Here is a 9470-nt window from a genome sequence, read left to right on the forward strand (position 1 = left end):
TTTTGAGAGGGGTTTGGCACCCAAGATCATGAACCGCTTACCAGCTGGGGTTATCACCGATCTTAAAGATGTGTACTTGAGGGTTGGATAAGCTGAGAGGTTGGTAGATCTCTCTAAGGAAGCTACTGAGAGAACTGCCGCTGAGAAGAGGAAAGCAAAGAGTGGGAATAACAATCAGTCAGGTAACAAGAAGGGCAACTTCAATCAGGCTAGAGCTTTTTCAGGTGGAGCTGGGTTTTCTGGAGGATCGCGAGCTTGGAGTAGGGGTGGTGGACGGAGTGTGAGTGACAACTCTAACCTTTCTTGCTACAACTGTGGTGGCATAGGCCACAAAAGACGTGACTGTACGAGTGCTCGAACTGGAAGAGGCTCGGGAGCTTTCCATGGGAATTTCTCACAGGGTCCGAGTCAGAGTTTTGCTAGCAACAGGCCATCTGGGTCGTGGAGTAACCGTGGGGGACAGAACAACAATGGCGGTTTTAACTATAACAGTGGAGGATCCTACCAATGACCGAACAACAGTGTCACCCAAAATCCGGCAGTTAAGCCGAGTACTTCTAACGCCTCGGTCCAAGGAGGAGGTCATAAAAGCAGTAGGAAGCTCTTCATGATGGACAAGTAGGAAGCTGAGAACGATGCACATGTAGTTACCGGTACCTTTCTTGTTCATAATACACCGTCTTTTGTTTTGTTTTACTCGGGGGCAACACACTCTTTTGTGTCTAGGAGTCATGCCTTGTCGATGGGTTTGGGGGAGTTTGAACTTGTAAAAGATGATGTGTTTATACCTTCTGGGGAGTCGGTGTCATGTGTTAAGTTGTATAGGAGCGTGTCCATGTTGGTTAGAGGGGTAGACTTACCGGTTAACTTGCTAGAGTTTCCTAAGGATGGGTTTGAGGTTATCGTCGGGATGGACTGGTTGGGTAAGTATGATGCGAAGATAGATTGTCGGTAAAAGAAAGTGTCTTTAAAGGGTCCTAAGGGTATACGGGTGTCTTACAAGGGGTTTGTTGAGAGGCCTAAGTATAAGTTCATCGCGGTGATGACTCTAAAGTCATGTTTGAGGAAAAAGTGTCCCTTGATTCTTTGTCAAGTGAGAGATCGCCAGGTGGAGCCACTGACAGCTTCTGATATACCTATGGTGGGAGAGTTTAGTGATGTCTTTCCAGAAGAGATACCGGGGTTACCGCCAAAGAGAGATATCGTCTTCAACGTGGAGCTTAAACCGGAAACAGGTCCTATATCTAAAGCACCATACCGTATGGCACCTAAAGAACTGGCAGAGTTGAAGAAACAGTTACATGATCTATTAGACAAGGGGTATATAAGGCAAAGTGTGTCGCCATGGGGAGTCCCAGTTTTGTTTGTAAAGAAGAAAGATGGGAGCATGAGGCTATGTATCGACTACAGGGAGCTTAACCGTGTCTCAGTGAAGAACAAGTATCCTTTGCCTAGGATTGACGATCTATTTGACCAACTAAGTGGAGCAGGGGTGTTCTCTAAGATCGATCTATGGTCAGGTTACCACCAGTTGAGGATAGCAGATGAGGATATTCCCAAGACAGCTTTCTGGTCCCGTTATGGTCAGTATGAGTATGTGGTAATGCCTTTGGTTTGACAAATGCACCAGCAGCTTTCATGGATTTGATGAATCGGATCTTTAGTCTGTTCTTGGACAAGTTCGTGGTTGTCTTCATTAATAACATCTTAGTCTACTCCAAGACTAAGGAGGAGCACGAGAAGCACTTGAGGCAAGTTTTGCAGACTTTGAGGGACAACCAACTTTATGCCAAGCTATCTAAGTGCGAGTTCTGGTTAGAGGAGGTGGCTTTTCTGGGTCATGTGATATCTAAGAAGGGTGTGTCTGTGGACTCTAGCAAGATTGAGGCAGTGACCAAGTGGGAATCACCGAAGAGTATTGCTGAGATTCGGAGTTTCTTAGGTCTAGCTGGGTACTACAGGAGGTTCGTGAAAGACTTTTCTGCAATAGCACGGCCTATGACAGCCTTGATGAGGAAAGAGACCAGATTTGTATGGGATGAGAGTTTTGAGACGGCGTTCCAAACCTTAAAGGAGCGTTTGACCACACCTCCTATTCTAGCTTTGTCAGAGGGATGTGAGAACTTTGAAGTATATACCGATGCTTCAAAGAATGGTTTGGGTTGTGTGCTGATGCAGGATGGGAAGGTTATAGTTTATGCTTCATGGCAGCTGAAGCCATATGAGGATAACTATCCTACTCATGATTTGGACCTGGGTGCAGTTGTCTTTGCTCTTAAGATTTGGAGGCACTACCTTTACGGGGCAACCTTTAAGGGGTTTTCAGATCATATGAGTCTGAAGTATATCTACACTCAAAAAGAGCTTAACATGCGACAGAGACGATGGATGGAGCTGATCGGAGACTACGATATGAAGATCATCTATCACGAGGGTAAGGCTAACGTCGTTGCAAATGCTTTGAGTAGGAAGAGCGTTCATTCGCTGTGTACAGCTATGTCTTTGCTGAAGATGAGGGATGAGATGTCCAAGATGGGGATCTATATGATTAGGAAAGGGGATGCCATCGGAGATTTGACAATCGAGCAGGATTTGTATGAGAACATCAAGAGTAAGCAAGAGCTTGATCCTAAGATCCAAGAGTGGAAGTCTAGAGTGGAGAGTGGCACAGTCTCCAGGTTTTCTACCCACACAGACGGGAGTGTTCGCTTTGATGGGAGATGGTGCGTTCCTGATGATGCAGAGTTGAGGAGGGTAATCCTTACAGAGGCTCATTGCACTCCTTATTCGGTTCACCCAGGAGGTGACAAGCTATATAAAGATCTCAAGAAGACTTTTTGGTGGCCTAATATGAAGAGGGATGTGGCCGAGTTCGTGGCTAGATGTTTGACCTGCCAGAGGGTCAAGGGTGAGCAGCGGAGACCACAGGGTAAGATTCAATCTTTAGAGGTACATGATTGGAAGTGGGTGTCGATCTCTATGGACATTATTGTGGGGTTACCTAGGACACAGCAAGGTAACAATATGATCTGGGTGATTGTCGACCGGTTAACAAAGTCAGCTCACTTCGTTCCTATGAAGTATACCTGGACTAAGATGCAGCTGGCCTTGGGTTACAGGAAACATGTGGTTCGGTTACATGGTATACCTAAGGATATAGTATCCGACCGAGATGTAAGGTTTATATCCAACTTTTGGCAAGAACTGCAGGATTTGATGGGTACAACCTTGAAGATGAGTACAGCTTTTCATCCTGCAACAGATGGTCAGAGTGAGAGGACTATCAAGACCTTGGAGGACATGTTGAGAGCTTGTGCCATGGAGTTTGGGGGAAGTTAGGAGGACAGACTGGATTTGATCGAGTTTTCGTACAACAACAGTTACCATACTAGTATCGGATGGCACCTTTCGAGGCTTTGTATAGCCGGAAGTTCGGTTAATTCGTACAGGACATGGTCGAACAAGTTCGGTTAATTCGTCAAAAGATGAAAGCAGCTCAAGATCGTCAGAAGAGTTATGCCGACTTGCACCGCAGGGACATCGAGTTCGCAGTGGGTGACAAGGTCCTTTTGAAAGTGTCACCAATGCATGGAGTGATGAGGTTTGGGAAGAAGGGTAAGTTGAGCCAGAAGTTTATCGGTCCATATGAGATTTTGGATCGTGTAGGTGAGGTAGCCTACAAGTTAGCTTTACCACCAGCTTTGGATCGATTCCACAATGTCTTCCATGTTTCACAGCTCCGGAAGTATGTGAGTAACCCATCACATGTGCTAGAGGTTGAGAACATAGAGCTTGATGAGTCCTTGTCCTATGCCGAGGTTCCTAAGGAGATACTAGATCGCAAAGTGCGCAAGACCAGGAATGGAGATACCGTCTTACTCAAGGTGCTTTGGTCTAATCATAATGTGGAAGAGGCCACATGGGAACCCGAGGAGGCTATGAGAGAGCGTTTTCCTAATCTTTTTTATCAGGTATGGTCGGTTATGGGAACGTAACCGTTGTCTTTTTAGGGGGGTAGGAGATGGTCGCATGTGTGTTTTGGGTTAGTTTGAGTCACTTTAGTAATGTATTAGTAGTGTTTTAGGAATGTTTCATGACGTTTTGCGTTACTATGTCTATGTTTAGTTTGTTTGGTGTGTTGTGTTAGGAGTTTGCTGGTCGTGTTTGGTTGTAGAGTGCATATGTAGAGTGTGAACTTTGGGGACGAAGTTCTTTTTAAGGGGGGAAGACTGTAATACTACGGTTTTCCTAGGTTGGTACTCGGCCGAGTATAGCCTACTCGGTCAAGTAAAGTGTGTCGTGTATCCTGTTTGGCTACTACCCAGGAACACTTGGCCGAGTATGTGGAATACTCGACCGAATAGAGGGTACTCGGCCGAGTATGCTCTATACTCGACCAAGTATCCGGTCCGTCGAGTGTTATTTCCGCGGTTTGATTTGGAAATGATTAGAGTTATATATAAACGTAAATCAGTTTCTAATTACGCTTTTACAAAACCTAATCACTTAACGACGCTCTAATCCTCTCCAAATCGCTCCTTACTGTGTGTGTGATCGTAACAAGTGCATTCATCCTTTGTTTTATCATCGGTAAGTCCTTATCGCCATAATTCATTGATACATATTTTAGGGTTTTGGCTTTAATTATGAATTGGGGAAAATGGGGTTTTTGCATGTAGTGATTGTTGTTAGGCGAAGACTTCATAGAGGAGCTGTTCTAGATCGCTTTCTTGTGTTGCTTGCAGTCGTGCTAAGGTAGGGTTTCCCTCCTCAGTTCCTGTTTAATTGATTTGAGATTTCGTTGTTTTGCGTACGTTTGTTTGTCTGTTGATCATCGTTGGAGTGTTGGTGTGGTGTTGGTGTGGTGATCGTCTTGGTGTTGTGATGATTGTGGTGGAGTCACTTGCGGGAGTTGCTTCACACCTGATGTGACTCATATTTGCGCACATTTAGTCCCTTAATTGAGCCTATTTTGCATATTACTATAGCGTTCCACAACCATTTTATCCGTCAAATGCCTTCTATTTTGCTTTCCTATTGCATTATGTTTGTTTTGTAGGAAAGAAGACAATTAGGCGGAAATTCCCATCTCTTGTGCTTATTTAAAAGGTTATTGATGATATTGGTTGAATGAGTATGGAAGGAGAGGCAAGAACTAAGATCAACAATGCAAGAATAAGAAGTATGCGAGAGGAAGAAGCTAAAGCACTCTGAAGAACAATCTGAGCGTCTTAGCTTTAAGACGCTCGTCACCACCTCAAGCAATCTGAGCGTCCTGACTGTCAAGCCGCTCGTCTCCTCTTCCCACAATCCGAGCGTCTTCCCCCTTTGCACGAGCGGATCGTGGCAACTTCAGCAATATGCTCATCTCCTCGAGAATACTTGCATTTCCCTACTTAGAACTTAGAATTGTTAATTACTAATTTAGCGTTATTTAACCTAATGATGCACAACTATATATACCCCATTTTTGTAATAATCAAGGGGGGCCTTCCCCATTAGAAAATCCTCTTAGATTAGATTAGGAGTAGATTAGAATAGATTATCCTTTAATCTTTTCACAAAATTACACATTAATCTTTCCTTAATTATTGTTCAAGTTTCTTACTTTTGGGTAATTGAAGATTATTGGGTTATTATTGGAGGATTGACAACCCTTCATCAATCAATCAAGTTCTCTTCTTTTATTTTTGCTTTACTATTTGGATCATCTCAAGTTTGGTATCATTCCTTTACTCTTTACTCTTTATTGTTTATTTCCTTAAAGCCCTTATCATGTTTACACTTGTTGTGATGATTGACACCATTAATGACATATTTCCCATGATAATGGGTGAGTAGTCTCCTTAACTAGGATTAGTGGGTAATTAATGGAAGTAAACATGGGGAATAATCATGCTTAATTCAATATGTTTCCATAATTAATTTGCTTGCTTGTTGTAATGTCAACCTATGCACATGTTATGTTTGATGAAATGCTAAGCCTATGAATCCTTGCATTTACAACCATCTCTTATCTACTCAACTTGACTTGTAAGATATAAACCAACTCGAGTCTAGTTAGACCTTGCATAGAATTGATTAGGAGGAAAGTAAGTCGACTTGTAGGTGTTGTACAATCTAATCGATTCGGCTCCGGGACCCAACTTTTCCTAAGAACCGTAAGACATACACCAACTCGGTTCCTTTACAACATTAATTGCTTGAAACTTTGTGAACACGTTTGTATGGTTAACTCCCATGAATCCCATATGAACCCATGATATCCTAGTACTTTTAATCATTTGTTTACATCCTTCCTTTTATTGCTTGTTTTACTTTATTGCTTGTATTAGTCTAGAATACAACTACATACCCAAAAAAATTGTGACACTAGCATAAATTGAGATAGATAGACTTAGAACCCAAAGCACACCGTCCCATGGATCGACCTCGACTTAACCACTAACTAGTTGTTTTGTTGAGAATATAAATGTGTTTGATTGGATGTGTGACGACCAACTCTTGATCATCAAAATGGCGCCATTGCCGGGGACCGTGTTATGTGATTAAGTTCTTACTTGTTTGTCTATTTTTATTTGTGCTTTAAGCTTGAGGAACTTGTTCCTCGAGGTTCGTTCTTACCGTTTTTGTGTAGTTTCCTTGGTTGTAGTTGTTTCCTTGTCTTAGCTATGATGGCTCAAGACTTGACATATGGAGTATGTGGTAGATTCTTTGAGTATGACCATGGGTATGGGGAGTTTGAGAAGCAAGTCAACACAAACCTACCTCATTATTCGTCCAATGAAAATCCTAACTACTACCCCAAATTTTCCCACCAAAATCACCACATCCAATATCCACAACAACCACCCACCCAATACCCACTTCATGATGAATTTCAATTGCCACAATACAACCACTTTCACACCCACCCACAACAAGAAGATGAACCCATTCAAAATGTGATTCTCCAAATGATGTGAGATCAACAAAACTTCTTCAAACAAATGCTAGAGGAGAGCCAAAATAGGGACAATGTTCTTCAAGGCATTGTTACCCAAGGTGAGGAGTTGGAGATTCAAATTGCCCAAATGAAGGAAGCCCAAATAACTACCCCTCACCATTCCTTAGATCATGTCCATGAATGCGAGTTTGAAGGAATGACCTTTGATATGGAAGATGAGAAGTGGGGAGAGCCAATCTCTTTGAGCTCTTGCGAATATGAAAGTGTGGTATTTAATGAAGAAGATATGAGGTTGAGTAAGCCAAATACTCTTAACCTTTGTGAGTATGAGGGTCTGACTTTTGATGTGGACATTAAGGTGTTGGAGAAAGAGTTAATGAAGAGGAGTGAAGCCCCCATTTATGATTCATATGGAGATAGCGATGATGACAAGCCTATGGAAGAAGCTTATGCAGAATATGTGTCTTGCAAGGACTTATGGAATGAAGAAGAGGAATGGAGTTGTGATATTGCCTCACTTGAGGACCCCATCCTTGAGAAGTTTGAGGTATGCTTCCATGAGGAAGATGAATGTCTCTTTCCTATTGACCATGAAGACCTTTTCGCACCCACCATGGAACCTATGATTGTTGGAGATGATATGGTGGACCTTCTCCAAAAGGTCAAAACATCATATAAAGAGTACTTGGTGGAAAAGCTCAAGAACAAACTTGCAAATGAACGTGCTTGTGGAGATTTGGTACCCACAATTTCAACTCCAAAGGTACCCCGTCATCAATGCCATGAGAATTCTCCTTCTACTCTTGAAGGATTGATAAATCCAAATGTTATCATCATCACCAAACTTAGAAGAGAAGGTGTTAAGTGGAAGTCTCCGGATGAAAAGGAGCCATACTTCATTCCTCATGTTAACAAGAATAATGGGCTTATTAATTTAAAGAATTGCAAATATTCAAGTGCTAAGGGCAAGGTGAATGAGAGAGTAAGTGTCAAGATCTCTTGGCCAAGCTTCATATTGAATTGGAACAAACCGTATTCATGCTTATTTGAGGATTATGCTCAAGCCTTTGACCGGTTATTGAGAGCATTATGCAACATGGACAACATCAATAACCATGGCAACAAGGAATGAGTTTGGTGGAGTCCTCCCTCAAACCACCATTTGTAACATACCCTTTACTTTGACTTTGCATTACATTACCTTGCATTTAGTTATATACATATACATTTAGCTTGCATTTACATTAGTTAGTTCATATGGTATAGTTTGTATTGTAATATATCTCAATGTTGCATGTAGTTAGTTGCATATAGACTAGAATTCATGCACAATCACTAATGATCAATCCTATTCTTTTCTACACTAGAAATATTGCTTAAATCGGTTTGGGGAGGTTTGATCATAGGTGACCTAATCATGCATCATCTAATATAGTTTAGATTGCATTCATTTGTTATATATGTCATATAGAATTGCATTTAGTTAGAGCATGCAATCATTCATATCATATCATTGCATTTGTACTTCAATTTCCATAAAACTTTAAAAATCCAAAAACATGTATTTCTTTTTCATTCCTACTCCTACATGTACATTGAGGACAATGTCCAAAATAAAGTGGGGGATGGAAATTTATATCCAAAAATGATAAAAATTGAAAAATTTCGAAAAATACAAAAATATGTCTTTTTGTTTCATAAACATAAAAACCATAAAAATTTGAAAATTTGAAAAACTCAAAAACATGTTCATTTCCTTTGTAGTGTAGTCTTGTATATATATTGTTTTGTATACATTGTTTTTGTTCATCCTTTTCACATTGATCGACTACGCCACATCCGAGACATGAGGATATAGAAGACCGCATGGTATGATCTTTCCAATCTCCTTTTTCCTCTTTACGTTAATGACAATGTGGCTATTTTTGATTGATGCGGTATGAACCAATGTGATTATAGGATTGCATATAGTTTATTTGGCATGCTAGTTGGTAGAAGCATATGCATTAAGATGTATATATGTTAGTTGCATCATGGCATGTAGTTGCATTTAGGAAAAATTTTGTGAAAGCATCTATTTGGGAATTTTGACAAATGTATATAAGGCCCTTGTAGATACTTTTTCTTCTTAAGACTTTTCTCATTAGAATGCTTGTAAAACACCCTAGGATGTGTCATGCTAGTATCCTATGACCCATGGATTAAGGCCTAGTAAAGAATACTTTGTGGCGTGATAACTCCTTGGCTACCGTTTATTCCAAGGTGACCCTTGAAACCATACAACCATCATCCATATTCTACCACATTTTGTCATCAAAGGGAATGGGCACAAAAAATTGTTCAAATTTGAGTTCAAGAAATGAAATGAAAAGTGAAAAAAGTTTGCGCGAATTGAATCAAATGAAAAGAGGAGCAAAAATAGACTCCTATGCTCCAAATATAAGCACCCTCCCTACAAATGGGGTAGCTTTGAAAATGTTCAAAAGAAAATGCAAAAAGTTGAAAATTGTCAAGTATTGAAATG

This window comes from Silene latifolia, chromosome X (genome assembly GCF_048544455.1).
Source record: "Silene latifolia isolate original U9 population chromosome X, ASM4854445v1, whole genome shotgun sequence".
NCBI classification, from domain to species: domain Eukaryota; kingdom Viridiplantae; phylum Streptophyta; class Magnoliopsida; order Caryophyllales; family Caryophyllaceae; genus Silene; species Silene latifolia.